The sequence below is a fragment of the Microtus pennsylvanicus genome, chromosome 19, assembly GCF_037038515.1.
Source record: "Microtus pennsylvanicus isolate mMicPen1 chromosome 19, mMicPen1.hap1, whole genome shotgun sequence".
Lineage (NCBI taxonomy): Eukaryota > Metazoa > Chordata > Mammalia > Rodentia > Cricetidae > Microtus > Microtus pennsylvanicus.
The window spans coordinates 12,382,022-12,399,726 of record NC_134597.1 but is presented as its reverse complement, the minus strand read 5'-3'; the positions used below and the strand labels follow the sequence as shown (position 1 = coordinate 12,399,726).

The 17,705-nt window shown below is 40.5% G+C and overlaps 1 long non-coding RNA gene across 2 annotated transcripts in view; it reads left to right on the top strand.

The window, feature by feature from the left end:
• LOC142838202 (uncharacterized) overlaps positions 1-9,701 on the top strand; it is a 39,893-nt gene extending 30,192 nt beyond the window's left edge. For both annotated transcript variants that reach the window (XR_012908522.1, XR_012908521.1), the window contains one exon: positions 9,116-9,701. This is a non-coding gene — a long non-coding RNA (uncharacterized LOC142838202). The remainder of the gene's footprint in view (positions 1-9,115) is intronic.
• The last annotated feature ends 8,004 nt before the right edge of the window (positions 9,702-17,705 follow it).

Sequence of the window (17,705 nt, the reverse complement as noted above, 5' to 3'; positions counted from 1 at the left end):
CTCCACAGCCCTGGGGAGTGCATATCTCTTAGAGATTCTTCTTTACATTCTTTTGAATGTACATCTTTGTTTGTTAATTCTTTTTCTTGTTTGAGGGTACACTGTTGCAGTTTGAATCAGAAATGATATTCAGAGCTCATATCTTGAATTCTAGCTTCCAGTTCGGGGTGTTATTTTGATGGCTGTGGAACTTAAGGAGATCGGGATTGGCCTGGCAAAGCTTGTCACTGGAGTTGGGTCTTTGAAGATTACCACTGCCCCTGGTTTCAGGTTGTGGTATCTGCTTCCTGCTCAGCTACGTGTTTCTGCCTCCATAAACTTATCTTGCCTTCCCCACCATACTGAACTGAAATCCCCAGAAACTGTGAGCCAGGACAAACCTTCCCTGCTTTCAGCTGTTTCTCTAGGCTATTTTTATCACAGTGACACAAAAAAAGGAATACACAGGCAGAAGGAGAATTAGCTGTAATACACGAAACCACGTGAAAGTTCTAGAGGAACCGCTGTATTGTTTCCCATAACAGCCACCCTTTTCTTTTTACAGTCTTATCAATAGAGCATGTAAGTTTGGGTTTCTCTACATCTTTACTAATATTAGTTTATTTGCTATTATAAAAAATAAAAGCTTCCATAATGTATGTATGATTGTGAATCTCAGGTATTTTAGGCAGATAAGTAACATCAATGAAATATTCTTAGGAAGATCATGGGGACTGCAGCGTAGAGGAGAATCCTAATGACCACCTGAGCCTGCACTGACACTGGCCAGAACCAAGCCGTCTCTTTGGGAAAAGTTCCCCATGAGTTCACTTGACATCATGCATAAGTTAAGTCTTCTTCCTTTCCAAGTGATTCTCCAAAGACACAGCATCGTTTCGTTTAGATGTGTTGTCTTCAACATGATTTCTGCTGTGATGAATTGGAACACATTATTTTCACATGTGACTATGTTTACTGAGCCAGACATCATCTGGATGCAAGAACACCTTCCTGTAACATTTCTACTTGTCCGTAATATGGAATCCATATGTTATTATTACTACATGAAGCTTTATGCTTATGACAAAATTATTTACTTGTGTCTTCCTCACGCTTTAGTCACTTAAAGTCTGAATGGGACTAACTATGGGAAGTTTTGTCAGACGGAGTTAGGGACAATTAATCTACTCTCCTGTGACTTGCCCCTCAAACCTGGCACTCTGGTGGCCTTCTGCTTTTGTTTCTATACGAAACACATGCTTCCCAGCTGTGGCCCTGGATACTGTCCAGTGCCAGCTCCATGACAAGAGAAAACAGATTCATGAATGCAGAAGATGGATGATTGTTTGACGTTCTTATGTGCCCCTAGGTGTGATCATATCATTTCTACTAATGTCTAATTGGAAAGGAAGTGCTTACTTCATTGTACCGAGGGCCGTTCATACCACATTGAGGACGTATTTTTAGCAAGAAGCCATTCCATTTACATCAGATAGCCAATACGGAAGGCAGGCTCAGGACCAGTTGTGGGTGGTGTTCCAAACAGCTAGGGCAGATGATATTAGGACAGAAATACAATGGTTACATATTAAATGGGTCGAGGGCTTAAAAATATTGAGAAAGAAAAAAATCAGTTATGGGTTTAACATAAATTCCACTCACTGTGAAGTAATATATTCTAATCTTGTGCATAAGCACTTTATAATATAACCTCATTTAATATTTATACCAGTTTATTAATGCTAATGGGATCTTCATTTTATAGCTCAGAAAGCAAGACAGAAAAGCTGGGAGAGTTGTTCACAGTCTTACAGTAAGTAAGGAGAGCAGCCGGGTGTTAATTGTGGAGGACTCATGGTAGCGGAAGAATGTTTTCTATTCTGGGTGGGAAGCTTTCCAAATGCTATAGCCCTCCCCAAGGGGCTTATTACTCTTTCATGAACAGAAATACAGGAAAAAATAGTACAGAGAAATTACTCATGTCTTTTTAGACTCATCGCAAACTTCAGTCATGTATCATGACTTAGTCACACAAATTCCTGATTTAGGAGTGTTTGTGGGAAAATATTCCTATTCCACCCTTCTTTCATCTCTGTCAGATTCCAAACTTCCTTTCAAACTTCCAGCTTCTGAAAAGCAGAGCACCTTCCTCAGACTGGCCCACCGCTCTTTCCGGCTGCCCAGGGCCCAGGCCGGGTGCTTCATTCCCGCTCACATTCTAGACTCCTTAAAGCTGATTTCTGTAAACTCATGCTTTTGTTTTCTATTTAAAGGTTTCGTGTCTCATAGTAATGCACACACACCCTTTAAAGCCCTTTATTTTACCTTGACAAGTTTCTTGGATAAGCACCCTTTCTCTCATTTGGTATTCATGTTTTTATTGGCATGCATTCGTTTCTGTTTTTGCATTGGGTTACACTGTACTGTTGCATGTTCTTACATCGCTGCATACTGTTCCTTTCTCTATTTTTATAGCTTGTCTTTTAGAAAAGAAATAATAGGAGTGTTATTTTATAAAAACATAATGAACTATTTTATTTATAATTTATTTAAAAATAAATTGACTCTAAATTTGTTTTTAAATAATATATTTGATCATATTTTTCCTCTCCCCTACTCCTTCCAGGTCTTTCTCTCCTCCCTAGCCCTCCAACTGTATTCTTTTTCTCTCTTTAAAATAATAATAATAATAATAAAAACAAAAACAGTACTCAAACTCAAAGCAGACATAAAACAAACAAACAAAAATACTAAGACAAAACAGCAGCAGCAATAGAAGCACGCAAAAGCATGGATCCCTTTTGTGTGGCCCAACTACTGAGATGGGATCTGCCCTGGAATGTGGTGGACATGCCCAGTGCTACTCCAGTGGAGAAAACTGATCTTCCCTCTTCCAGCAGCTAACAGTTGCAAATAGCTCCGTGACTAGGCATGGGACTTTGTCCCTGGTTCCCCTTCTCAGTGCTAGGATTTGTCTGGCTTGAACTTGTACAGGTCTTGTGCGTGTGGTCATGGTGTCTGTGAGTTCATGTGTGAATCAGCACCGTGGAGACTGTAAGATGCTGCTTCCTTGGAGTCATCCACAACCTTGGGCTCTGACAATCGTTTCAGCTCCTCTTCTGCAAAGATCCCTATGACTCAAGGGGGAAGAATGTGACAAAGACCAACATCTCTCACTCGGCATTGTCCACTTGTGGGTCTCTGTGTTAGTAACCGTATACTGCAAGAAGCTTCTCGGATGAGACCCGAACAATATCCTGATCTATGGGCACGGCAGTATCATCAGCCATTTCTTGTTCTTATTTAGTATAATAGTAGTCGTAAGCTTTCTTTTGAGGCCTAAGACCTGTATTGTCTCAGGCTCTTAGTCACTTTAGAAGAATCAGGCATGGGTTCCATATGTGGAGCAGGCTTTAAATTCAATCAAATACACTTGTTAATTCCATAAAATTTGTGCCATGATTGCACTGCCTTGCAGGTAGGTCACTATCGTAGGTCACAGGGCTTCATAGCTGGGTGATACTGATGCTTACTTTTCTCCTCTGGTAACATGCACAGTGCCTTTCAGTACCATGGACGCCAGTCAGTAGGGCTGAAGCTTCTGGTTGGGCATCGGCTCGATTCTCCCCATGTTTGATGCCATAAGCATTATAGTTCAGTAGCAACAAACCCAAATGGAAGTCTACTGATAGGGGGTGAAAGAAGAGGTCATGGGGTCGACTGAGAAAAGGAAGTGGTGAAGAGAGCGAGGAACAGTGGGGAGCTAGCTTTAAAAGGGGGCCGTTTTGCACATACACACAGAGCCTTACACAGCCACACAGCATATTTGTATAAATTGTGTGGTGACATACTGCCATAGGACTATGTGTTTGCCTGAGCAGTGACAAGTCCATCCTGCCAGGTGATGGGGCAGACCAGCATAATGTCTGAGTGCTAACAACAAGTAAAAGATGTCTTTAGAAACGAGATTTAACTATAGTGGCAGCAAACAGCCAATAATAGCAATGACAATAGTCTGTAGTATTTGGGGGAGTCTACCTAATCTTTGTGGGGAGGGGCACTTACTTGGTAGCAAAAGATGCAATTGTATGGTAATGTTATACACACACGAACACACACACACAAATATATATTTAAATTCCTCCCCACATATACAGATTAGGAAGCTTCTACACTAGTAGATTTCCACATGGCTTTTCAAAAAGCCTTTAGTATTAGCTGTCCTTCCTCATGCTGCCTCCTTTACCCTGCCCTCCCATTCCCACCCCCATTTCATGTTCCTTTCCTAATTTCCCCTTTATCTCATTATGTCACAGTGCTCACCTTTCAAATAATCAGACTTCTCTTGCCACTATAAAATGTGTGTTGGTCATATCACCAGCATAGGCTTCATAGCCGTTTATAGAAATAGGAGAGGTTGGATTGGCTGCTTACATCCCCTTCAGAGCTGCACTGTAAGAGGGGAACATCTGTAAGACCTGTTTTACTCAACAAAGAAAAGCATGACGCTATGGGTGTGCACACCTTTCCTTAAATGTGAATAGAAACTTTCAAAGAGATCCAGAAATGTAGCGAGCTGCGTGGTGTCACACCTGATGGAGATGTATAATCAACTCCTGAGATGGCTAAGGCCTGACCTATGCTATGATCACGCAATGATTATCAGCTGCTTGCATATGCGTGGACCTATGGGCAGTGCTCACCTGGCAATCTGGGATTGGCAGCCCGTGCCTACTTAAGGGCTGGGAGAGGTTGGCCTGGAGAGAGAGGGAAGAGAGGAGAGAGGAAAGGAGAGAGGAAGGAAAGAGAGAAAGAGAGAGAGGTCAAGGAGAGAGAAGAGAGAGGAGAGAGAGAGAGAGAGAGAGAGAGAGAGAGAGAGAGAGAGAGAGAGAGAGAGGTCAAGGAGTGAGAAGAAGAGAGGAGGGAAGAGAGAGAGAATTGTAAAAGGTCCTGGAATAAACTGCAGTGAGAAGAGCTCCGGTGGTCGCGTCATCCTTGCGGGACGAGGGCTGAACGCGACACAGAAACATGTTAATAGCAATAATTTAATACAAATTTATAAGACTCTTCTTTAAAAAACTGTAATAGTTAGAAACACAAGTAGGATAAAGATTATACCGTGTCCTTGGCCTCAAGTAAGTGATGTAAACTTGCCCCCATTAAAATGTTCTTTGCCTGTGATATATTAATCGTGTAGAAGGAGGGAGGCCTGAAGGGTGGCCCTGGTGGCTTGGATTCTAGAACTCTGCTCATCTTCAAAACAAGCACAGGTGACGCTTGTGAATCTGTCAGGGGACGGAGGTGCAATGGTTACAGAAGCACGCTGTTTCCTTTGCTATTCAGCGTCATGGAGCTCCGTGGAAGCCTGTTCCTGCCTGCTCACTTTGGACAGTAACTGGATGGTTGTGCGCCCATGGCAGAAACAGGATGGGGCTCAGAAGGGCAACCTTCGCAGAGGGGCTGGGAAAATGCTTTTGCATGAGGATGGGTTTCCTAAATCCTGAATCTTATTGCTCTGCATTGAGGTGGTGTGTTCACTCTAGGTGGAGCAGCTCTGTTTTGGTAAACTCTTTTATTTTTGGAATTACGCACTGAATGAGCATAGTGATATGTGAAATTGTAAAAGATTTTGTGACTCTTACACTCCCTGTCTATTGGAAGAATCTGAGGAGGATAACTACTAAGAGAAAACGGGGTGATCAGTCATTGTCTCCATGCAGAAGAGAACTGCCGAGCCTCTTGAGAAGCTGAGGTATGAGGATTTGCAAGTTTGCGTCCTGGGAAGGGAATTTAAGGTTAGTCTAAGTACTTAGTGAAACTATGTCTCAAAAAGTGAAATCCACAAATACGCAAACACCCCACATATAAATACCACAAATATATACACACATACCACATGTACCCCCCCACATAACACATATACTCACACATACATACACACACATGCCACATATACATGCACCACATATACCCCCCATATACCACATACACACATATCACATACACAGATATATACACCTCACAAACCTCACATATACATCTCTCATACACATATACCACATATACATACACACACACCATTTACACATGGACCACATATACACCCATATCACATATACACACACCACACACATACAAGGCACATACACATATACACACATTACACATATATACACCACACATAGACATATACCACATACACATACACACATGCACACACATATACCAGACATACACCGCACCCCATGCTCCATACACATACACACACATACACACACACCACACATATATACCACACCCCACATACCACACAATAAACAGATACACACAGACACATCATAACTCCCACACACATACACACAGACACACCATAACACACACACACACACATATGGATGTAAATAAATGGTGTAGGAGGTCCTTTTGTTTATGTGTTGCTTTCATTGGTTAATGAAAAAAAAACTGCCTTGGCCTTTTGATAGGGTAGGACTTAGGTAGGTGGGGAAAACTTAGCTGAGAGCTGGGAGGAAGAAAGCAGAGTGAGAGAGAGCTGCCATGGAGCTGCCAGAGTCAGACATGTTGACTCTTTCTCTGTAAGCCACTGCCACATGGCGCTATACAGATTAATAGAAATGGGTTAAATCAAGATGTGAGAGTTAGCCAATAAGAGGCTAGAGCAAATGGGCCAAACAGTGTTTTAATTAATAAAATTTCTGTGTGGTTATTTCAGGGTTAAGCTAGCTGGGCGGCCGAGACAAACAAGCAGCCTCTCCCTACAACAAATGGAGACTGTGCTTTTGTTTCCCAGCTACCCAGACCTGAATAATCATACAGAAACTATAATAATTACAACACTGTTTGGCCAATGACTTAGGCATATCCCTAGCTAGCTCTTACAGCTTGAATTAACCCATAATTCTTGTCTATGTTTAGCCACATGGCTTGGTACCTTTTCTCAGTAAGGCATTCTCATCTTGCTTTCTCTGCATCTGAGTGGTGACTACCTTTCTTCTGCCAAGAATTCTCCTAGTCTGGTTGTCTTGCCTATACTTCCTGCTTGGCTACTGGCCAATTAGTGTTTTATTAAACCAATATGAGTGACAAATCTTTTTTTTTTTTTTTTGATTTTCGAGACAGGGTTTCTCCGTAGTTTTTTGGTTCCTGTCCTGGAACTAGCTCTTGTAGACCAGGCTGGCCTCGAACTCACAGAGATCGGCCTGCCTCTGCCTCCCGAGTGCTGGGATTTAAGGTGTGTGCCACCACCGCCTGGCACGAGTGACAAATCTTTACAGTGTACAAGAGCATCCTCCCAGAGCACATTACTGATCTTGTAACTGGGTAGTAGAGTGCTTATCCATCATCCACAACACCCTGATATAGCAAAAAATGAATTGGTTGATGAAAAACAACTTCAGACCAGTTTTTCACAGCAGTTTCTTTTGACATCAAACCAAGAAGGAAGTGGCAATTTTTTTTGAAACAGGTTTTCTCTGTAGCTTTGGAGGCTGTCCTGGTACTATCTCTTGTAGACCAGACTGGCCTCGAAATCACAGAGATCTGTCTCTGCCTCCCAAGTGCTGTGATTTAAGACATGCACCACCACAGCCCAGCGGAACTGGCAAATTTTTAACAATGGTAATGACTTAAAAGCACTGTGTATTTAGGTAAAAAAGTGGGGTGGGGTGGTGTGTCCGAGAGAAGGTGTACCAGTGAGGAAAATTAGGGTTCCTATCTATTGTGAAATCTCACACTTGCTTGCCATTTCTATATAATAGCATGGCTTTGTCTTAGCCTTTGAATTTTTCCATACCTCAGTTTATTAATTTATAAAATGAGAATAAAATGAGTGACGACTCAACAACTTTTAAAATCAGAGTTGAGTTAACATATATGTATTTTTTTTTAGAGTGCCTAATAGTTAAAAGCACAGACTCAATTCTAGTTCCCAGCACCCATATGAAGTGGCTCATATCCACCTGTAACTCCAGCTCCAGGAAATCCGGTGCCCTCTTCTGGCCTCTGCAAGCAACTTCCCTTACACATGTACATACCCACATACATAGGCACACATAAAATACAAGACTTTTAGAAGTGCTTATTATACATTAAGCACTATGCAAGTGCAAGCTAGTACTAGTAATAAAATGAGGTATTTAAAATGACAAGTAGGATTATTTTTTAAATTATTATATTAATTTATTGTTTATTTTGTATGTGTGGGCACCCTGTGTGTGATTGTGCATGCATGGAGGCTAACAATAAGTTAGTTTTCTTCTTTCACCATGTGAATTCCAAGGACCAAACTTGGGTTGATGGCAAACTACTTTACCACCATGCTATCTCACCAGCCCAAGAAGGGGGTTTTTGATCATGATTATTGTTTTTGGTAGGTACAACGGCTTTCAAAAATATAAACAATAAGGCAGAGTGAGATAAGGGCTGAGCATCAAAGAATAGCTGAGGCTTTGGGGAACAGGCTTGTTTCTAAATCAAGCTCATACTACTCCCAGAGGGCTGGGCGACAACATTCCAGTACATATTTAGATAGATTTGGCCAGAAGGGTGGCCCAAAGGCAGTTTTGGTGTTGAGGGGGAGGGGGTGTGATTACGATGTGGAAGAAACAGCAGACTAAATAAATTGCTCACTGCTAGGCAATCAATGTTTTGAAAAAGTAAGTATCCTGGAAGAAAGAGACGATATGCTTGGCTGACAGCCATACCTCTCCAACTCTCACCAAATCATGCTCCACATTGTTACTGCTCTCACAAGAATCTGCTGGATGTCTAAGGAAAGAAGCTTGTCAAATGGGGTTAGATGCTGTAGAGAGGGCTGCCTCGTGCACTGGCATGAGCACTCCCCTAGGTGACCCTTGACATCCACCAGTTCTCAGGGTACATGATTTCATGCACAAACAACTCCCATGAAACCATCTGCATGTGTGAGTAAGTGCAATTTTCTGAGACCGAAAATATTACTTGCTCTGGTCATATTAGCAATACCGTTCAATCTTTTTATAAATTAAATGTAGTAATAGTAGCTTTTTCAGGATCATAGCAAATCTATAGGCTCTGATGTTTTGCAGTGGTTTTTTTTTTTTTTTGCTCTTTATTTACTTTTCAAATTCTTGGGCTCAAGGTTCAGGGAACATCGCCAATGAGAGAGTGAAAAGATCACGTGAGCCAGGACATGAGGAAGAACGCTGCAACATGGTGCATTCTGAACATGACAGAGCTGCTGCACCCCTGAGCTCTCTGCAGCTGTGCTTGCATGCATAAGACCTGCACAAGATGGTGCCAGTCAACTTTCGGCATGGAAGAGGAAGGCTTAAGATATCGTAGGCCTCACTGAGGAATCAGGCAGGTGTTGTCTACTGCGAAAGGAAGAGTTAATTTTCTTCAGGAGAATGATCACCGGTCAGTTAACTATGCTCCATTGGACAGTTCCACACCAGGATTCATTCAGGCAGTAATAATTGGACCTAGAGAGTTCTAAAACAGCCAAAAGGAAGATATGAAGTTGGAAGGAGAATGTGGTGGAGGGGATCTAGGAGAAGGTAGGGAAAGTGAATGTCGAATATGATCAAAATATATTATATATGAAATTCTCAGAAAATTGTGCAATTAAATCATTAAAATAAATCTAATTTAATAAAGCTCCTTTAGGAAGTAAACTGGGTATTTTCTAGTGTTGTGTATTCATTCAAAGAATTTTAGTTCTAGAAAGTGGCTCCTTCTTTGGCACCATGTCTGTCTGTATGCTACTATGCTTCCCAATCCTATAACAATGGCTTACACCTCTGAACTGTAAGCCACCCAATTAAACGTTTTCTTTATATAGAGTTACTGTGGTCATGGTGTCTCTTTGCATCAATAAAACCCTGACTAAGACAGTGGGCGAAGGCATTTTCCCCTAACCCTGGCCACCTGTGTTTGCTCCCAGGACTTACATGGTGAAAGAAGAAAAGAAACTCACTGGATATTTTCTTAAATAAATGTGTCTGTATATATACAATGCTTTTCATGTAAGAGGGATTTAACAATTATTAAATGAATGAATATTCCAAAGGTTCAGGTTCAGTCCTGGATCTAGGCAGTCCATCATGTTGTAAGCTTGTACTGAAATGTATAAATGCACTATCCCATATACTTGCATATTGTAGTGATAAATAACTATATTGTCAAATTTTTTAAGTCTACAATGAAGAGGGGCAGGGACAAGGCAAAGGGACTGTTTTAAGCATTTTTGCATATTTATTCATTTTTATTAATTCATTATTTCTAACAATACGAAATGAGCATTATCGTCCACATTTTATAGCTTGATAAAAGTAAGCATGGCAGCCTAAGTGACCCCCTAAGGTTAAAGGTGTAGATAAGGGATGAAAGCCAGTCCTGGCAGTGGAGCGCCAAGGTTCTTCTCTTAATCCTCCACTAGCAGCTGCTCCTCTGTGGTGTTATTTCCTGTATTTGCCACAGCTTCCTGTGGGATATGACTTAGTCACCATCCCATTGCTGTGGTGAAACACCATGAGCAAGGCAACTCATAAAATAAAGAATTTAATAAAATAATTTAAGAGGATTAGTCAGTTAGCATGGCCAGGAGCATAGCGTGGTGCTGGAGAAATAGCTGAGAGCCTACATCTATCTCATTCGCAAGTTGGAAGCAGAGAGAGAGAGAGAGAGAGAGAGAGAGAGAGAGAGAGAGAGAGAGAGAGAGAGAGAGAGAGAGAGAGAGAGGAGAGAGAGAGGGGGGGGGATGGATGGTGGGTGTGAGATTCTGAAACCTCAAATCCCACTCTCAATGATATATCTCCTCCAACAAGACCACACCTCCTAATTTTTCCAAAAGAGATTCACTAACTGGGGATCAAGAATATGAACTTATAGGGGCCATCCTCACTGAAGCCACCATAGAATGATTTTAGCTGTAAGTCCCAGAAAGTCAATTCCAAACCAGCTAAAGTTGAGCAGATAGCTGTGTGTGTGTGTGTGTGTGTGTGTGTGTGTGTGTGTGTGTGTAGGTGTAGCTTGATTTGAGCCCTGGTGTGAGTGACAGCTTTACATCTGTCAATATGTGTCAGCCTCTAGTTGACACAGAACCTTCAGGAAGTTGGTTGTGGCTATTCTAGGTACCACCCAATGGAAAGATGAAGTCTCTGTTTTTGAGGAGAAAACACCTTTCACAGATACATTTTCTTTTTTTCTTTGTTTTTGATTTTTATTGAGCTCTACATTTTTCTCTGCTCCTCTCCCTGCCTCTTCCCTCCCCCCTTCAACCCTCCCCTCAAGGTCCCCATGCTCCCAATTTACTCAGGAGACCACAGATACATTTTCAAATAGCTGTCCCAGACTCATAGCCTGAGTCTATCTATTATACCTACTAGCAGTCATAGCCAGTGGATAGACTTCAACAGGTGGCTTTAGGCCTGAGCTGCCTGTCTGACATAGTGAGGGAGAAAACTTTCCTCCTTGTAGGACCTGTGACAAGCATGGCTGTTGGTTCTTTTCATCTTCAGACTTCAGACTCTCAGAGACAAGGCAATGTTAGTTAGAAGTCCACTTAATTTTAAACTATAATTTTATGTATGAGATTCTAAGCTACCTCTAAAGAAGCTTTGAAAACCTGTCTTGTTGGAACCCTAATAGGGAAATAATATTTGCTTTTTGTTGTAATACGAGCGGCTGGCTGCGTCCCACCACCCGGCTAGCTTTATACCCAAAATAATTACATGGAAACTGTATTCTTTTAATCACTGCCTGGCCCATTAGTTCCAGCCTCTTATTGGCTAGCTCTTACATATTAATCTAACCCATTTCTAATAATCTGTGTAGCCCACAAGGTGGCTTACCAGGGAAGATCTTAACCTGCGTCTGTCTGGAGTGAGAGAATCATGGCGACTAGACGACTCGGCTTCTTTCTCCCAGCATTCTGTTCTGTTTACTCCACCTACCTAATTTTCTGTCCTATTAAAGGGCTGAGGCAGTCTCTTTATTTAACCAATGAAATTAACACAAAACAGAAGACTCTCCCCCACCAGCTTTTAAAGAATTTTAAAATGAAATGTAAAATAAGGCTATTAAGAAATTGGGGCTGAACACTGGGCATCATGCACACACTCAGAAAGACATGGGGAGCAGACTTCTGTTCCTTACAGACCAGCCAGAGAGCAACATAGTGATATCTGTCTCAAAACAAGGAAAAAAATGAGACACACAATGACTTGTAAAAGAGAAGATGGTTGTAAGAGCATAATTATTTAGCATTTGCCTATTTTTATCATTGCTTACCCTTACAAAGACATTACAATACCCTACTCTACTAAGTGACACAGCATGCCTTCTTGCTTTAGATCCAATGTTTAATTTCACCTGTGCCTATGTGCAGCCATGTTTCTCTGAACCCTGGTTTGCGCTGTCACAGAATGTTTTCCTGGTGGTCAATGTGCTGCCAATCCTGTTTGGTCAACATGGCATGTGCCATGTTAATCACTGATCTCAGAGCTGATTCCAGTGTATGGATCCATCTCCCCACTCATATAATGAGTTGGGTGTTACTGACGACCAAGTCCCGGGGGATACCTACAATTCTTTTGGGGACTGAATTTTTACCTGAGTTTTTCTGTTCCTCCTGCCCTGGCTGAGTCTTCTTACTCGCCCCATCAGTGAAAGAAATTTCTATAAGCCTCCCATTATACAGTAATAGACGGTTCCAGAAACTTAAAAAAAATATCCAAAATCCTTTAAATGGATTAAAAATACTTCTATAAGATGATTTTATGATTGCACCAAAGCCCCTCTTTTCACACATCTATCCTTCAGCCTGCTGTCCTTAGCATTTTGTTGGGCTTAGAAGGAGGGAGGCTCCCAGGCCTTTTACTGTCTATGCTAACCCTTCTTTTCGATGGTCCTGACCCTGCATCTGCACCTCCCTAAATCCTGCTCATGCTTTCAAAATGAACTCAGATTCTGCCCATCCTGTAGGCACTGATGCAAGCCTTCTGGAAAGAGCTTCTAATTCTTGATTATTTTCGCCGCACTTGACAGAACTCTAATACTCCACATAGGACTTCTCTTTGAAATGATTTGCGTGCCTCTCTCATTATAAAAGAGACGACACTCACCATTGTAAACCTAGACCTTGCTATCTGCTAGCTACGAATCCTTTTATGAGTTTCCATCTGAGCAGCACAAATGAATATTTTCTTTCATTGTTTCAAAAAAAAATGAGTGACTATTTTCTCTGGGCAAGCCCCAGAACGTGATAGAAGTGGCTTCATTTTCTTTGTAGTAGCTGAGGTGCTTTGGGGACAGTCTGGTGTTTATTTTGGCACTGTGGACCTTCTAGGCATATCAAAGCAAGAACTGCTATTGCCAGAAGTTGTGGCTGTGTGTTATTAATTTTTCTTGATTATAGAAATTTCTTGATAGAGCAGGTATGATTTGCTCCTCTTCCAATACTGCTATTTAAGATTGCAGCAAAACAGTGCTAAAATATTTGACATTTCCTTCTTTTCCTCTGAGATAACACTTATGCCTTTCATGCAGTTGCATGTGACAAGTTTCCAATTCTTTCCTATTTTTCTGTTAGTATTAATACTGAAGAAGTTTCAGGCTTTTAAAAATAGAAATAGTCTTCATTTGAATTATAGTTCATACTTGGTCTTTAGATTAGACATTTTTATTAAAAACTCAGTGAATTATTCCAAAACATGCTAACTGACACATGGATCTGAAAAAATCTTCCGTGAAAGAAAAGTTGTGGTACATGCAAGAGGATTTTTACAAGTTTCATCAAAGAATGAGTCATGGGATCATAAGTCCTAATTCTGAATCCATCACAGCATGACAGAATTGTCATGAACATTCTTATTCTAAGTACACACCAGAGATGAAAAGTTTGTATCATTTAATAACTCGTTATGAGCAACATAGTGAAAGCTCACCAGGCATGGCTTCCAATAGACTCAATGGTTTCCTAGCTGTGGGATCCACTCTTCTTCCCAAATGATCACTTCAGAAGCAGAATTTGACTTTTTTTTTTCAAATTTCCAAGATGCGCTTTGTTGCATGAGTTTTTCTAGTCAAGAGGCTTGGAGCTCTTCCATTCATAGCCTCAAATTCATGGCTGCAAGGGTGAATGCCCTCCACGGATGAGTAAAGAAATGCCTTTCTCACCAAAGCATCATTGCAAGAAGTGGACAGCACACGACGTATTTCTGAAGGAATTGAGTCATCTAACAGCCTAAAACTGGCTGATGTTTGTCACCTCTTAAAGAATTATTCCTCTAATCATCAACAAGGGGTCTAAATGAGGCGGTAAGAAATCTAATGCCTAGAAGAGAAATTATCTTCCACAAAACCTGGAGTCGCATGTTTGTTAGTTCCAAGTATTATACATCTAGGGTGTGGCCCTTTGAACATCTCTCTGCTAGCCCTAAGGAATGCAGTTTTGCAGAATGGAGTGGAGAAGGCAATGAGAAACATAATTGCCCCTTGTTGTCACTGGTCTCAGAGACAGGGCTTATGTTGTACCTGGGTTACTAAGTGCTGGACCAAGGATGACAACATTTCTTCTATTAATTTTCTCATGTATCATCTCAACTTTTATGAATCTTCCAGCCAGCCCCCCTCAAAGGACCGTCTCAGCTCTGCTGATGTGTACTAAGCTACAGCTCAGCATGTACAACCAAGTTCATGATCCTAGTTGCTTCAGACTCAGAGTAAAGCCACATTCATCCTTACTCTCACTGCAGAGACAGGAAACATTTGGTAAGATGGACTATGGAGCGTTTGGTGGGGCAATGGTTCAAAACACTAATTTATGTTACCTTTTTGTTGTCCTTACTGAACTTCCCTCCACTTCATTGGGAGACGGTAAGGAAGAGAGTGCCCGCTGTCCAGGAAAAAGTCCACAGCTGAGAATGAAGAGCTATGCTCTCTATTTACACAGTCAATGGACACTTTGAATAAAACCATGGTTTGAATAAACCAAGTGATGGAGTCACAGATCTGGGGACAGGTGTTTCTTTCTGAGCTTTAGACATGGGGATTCATAGAAATCGGAAGGTTTAGAAAATAGGTAAGCTAGAGGTACTGTAGGGAACAAGTTCTGTACTTCTTCACTTTGAGAGTCTGCAGCATCTCTCTCTCTCTCTCTCTCTCTCTCTCTCTCTCTCTCTCTCTCTCTCTCTCTCTCTGTGTGTGTGTGTGTGTGTGTGTGTGTGTGTGTGTGTGTGTGTGTTGGGTAGGATGTAATACAATCTATCCATGACATCAAGAGAATGGAAATATGCATCATTATTTGAGACAAGAAGCAAGGGGCAAACAGAGATACGAAGGGAGCATGTCAACAAAAGATATGAAGGACAACCAGTGCTCAAATCCAGGCGTCAAGAAGACACCCAAGAGCCCTGATTGGCTACTTCACACTTACTTACTGTGTGATTCCACAGAGATCAAAGAGTCACTTCCATATAAAGTGTGTCACTATAGGACAGACAGAGGGAGACCAAGACAGACTCCAAGCTCTGCTTTCACTGATGAAACATCACAGTTCTGTTCCCTCTGCTCTCTTGTTTCTAGCAATTCTGATTAAGGATAAAACAGGAGAATTTACACCATACACCATACATAGATACATACATACATACATACATACACACACACCATACATACATTTCTACACACACACACATACACACAACACACACACACTTTTGGAAATAACAAAGCTTTTCTTTTACACTGGAAAACAGGTCTACACAGGCAGAAGGAGAATGGAAAGATGCAATGGTAAGAAAGAACTTTGCATGGATGAATTAGCTCTCTCTTCTTTTTCATGCTTGTGTTGGTACATGGACTTTGTGGGGTGTCAGTAAGGAGAGAAGAGAGAGAGAGAGAGAGAGAGAGAGAGAGAGAGAGAGAGAGAGAGAGAGAGAGAGAGAGCATCAGAGGCCCTTAAACCCAGATCAGCCACTGACACTCTCCTTCTGCATCCTGCCTGGGAACACAGGTCACCTTTCTTGCATGAGAAGTGATTACACAATCCTGTAATAAATGCATACAGCTGCAGAGAAGTAAATTTGAGGTTTTTAAGTATATAATAATTCACCAAAGAGTTGAGAAAAACAAAGAGAAAATGCAATTAATAAGAAAATAAAAACCTTTTAAAAAAGTAATTATTAATTGTTTCAAAATGTTCACAAGATGACATGTCAATAAAATAATATCACAAGATGATAAGAAAGAAACAAATATAGAAGAAACTTTAAAAACTGTCAGGTTAAAAATACTTGTCAGATAAGAGATAATATAATAAACTATAGGAATATTCATATCTAGTGAAATGAAAATCATGAAATATAGTAACTTTAGGATAACCAATATGGATGAAACAGTAAAACCTAACAAATAGTAATGGCTATGAATAGATTTTAAATATTTATATGAAGTTGTCAATGTACAAAAAAGAAGTAAAAATCAACAATAGAGAAGTATCCTTATGTTGTTGAAAACTCAGTAGTAGGTATCAGTGAAAATGGCTTAAGAATGAAGCACTTGGATTATGTGCAGGTGAGAAAGAGAATGAGTATTTTGTCCCAAACTTTTGAATTCTAACTAGAAAGGCACGTTTGAATTTGTATCAAATTCTAAAGAACATCTCATAAGCAATATATTTATAACACAGTACAATAAAATTTAGCAATTAAAATATGACCATACTATTTTTTTAGCTTTTAAAATAATTTTAAAACACACGTGAGATAGAAGAAGGTCATTCATTTATTGGTGGCAATGGGATCAAACCCAAGTCCCCAAGCACACTGGATGAGTGCTGTCTACTAAGAAACCACCTTCCTAGCCCTAAAATATGTGTTTTGAAACTTAATGATGTTTCTTGAGAAAATCTTCGGCTAAAGAAGGAATGAACATGTAAATAATAAGTGTATAGATGAACAATGAGGATATATTATATCACAGTCTGCCTAATATGGCCAAATGTGCTGGCTGCAAACTGAAATTTCAGCTTTGGATGTTTTTTTTTGTTTTAGCAAACAATACATTTACAAAAGAAGAGAACTAGTCATATCATATATATACAAAAATGAAAAAATAAAATTATTAGGAAAGGGTGAAAGGGGGATCATTAGTAAATATGGAAATTATTTCTGATAGAACACAATTTTTGTAGACTGGTCATGGTTCAAAAGATGGCACAAATGCATAGAAAATAAGAAGCACACCTAACGGTGGAAGGAAGGGTGTGGAAAGGAAATAAGCAAACCCAACTGTATGCCATTTACAAATTTATATATCCAGGTTTCCTATATATTATGTATGGTTCTGATTTCTATATCCTTAACCACATGAATTTGAAAAATAGATACAATTAATCAAACTTAATATACCAGAAATCATGTTGTTGAAATAATGCATCTCTGCTAGTACTGGTGACAAAGCTTCTGATCACCTGGAGGAACCTCGTTTGTGGCAGAGAACAAACTTAACCAGAAGGAAGCAAAAGAAAGAGACATCAAGAGAGGGATAGATAAAGGCAGGTATGAAATCAGAGGTTAGAGTTCTAAACAGCTGGAGACAGAGACAGAGGTGGAGATACAGGGGAGACCAGGAGAAAGATGAAGATGGAGATACAGACAGAAGAAAAGGTAGGGATAACTGCATTTGGAAGGGTTATGATGAGTCATGGCCCGAGACATTGTGTTTTG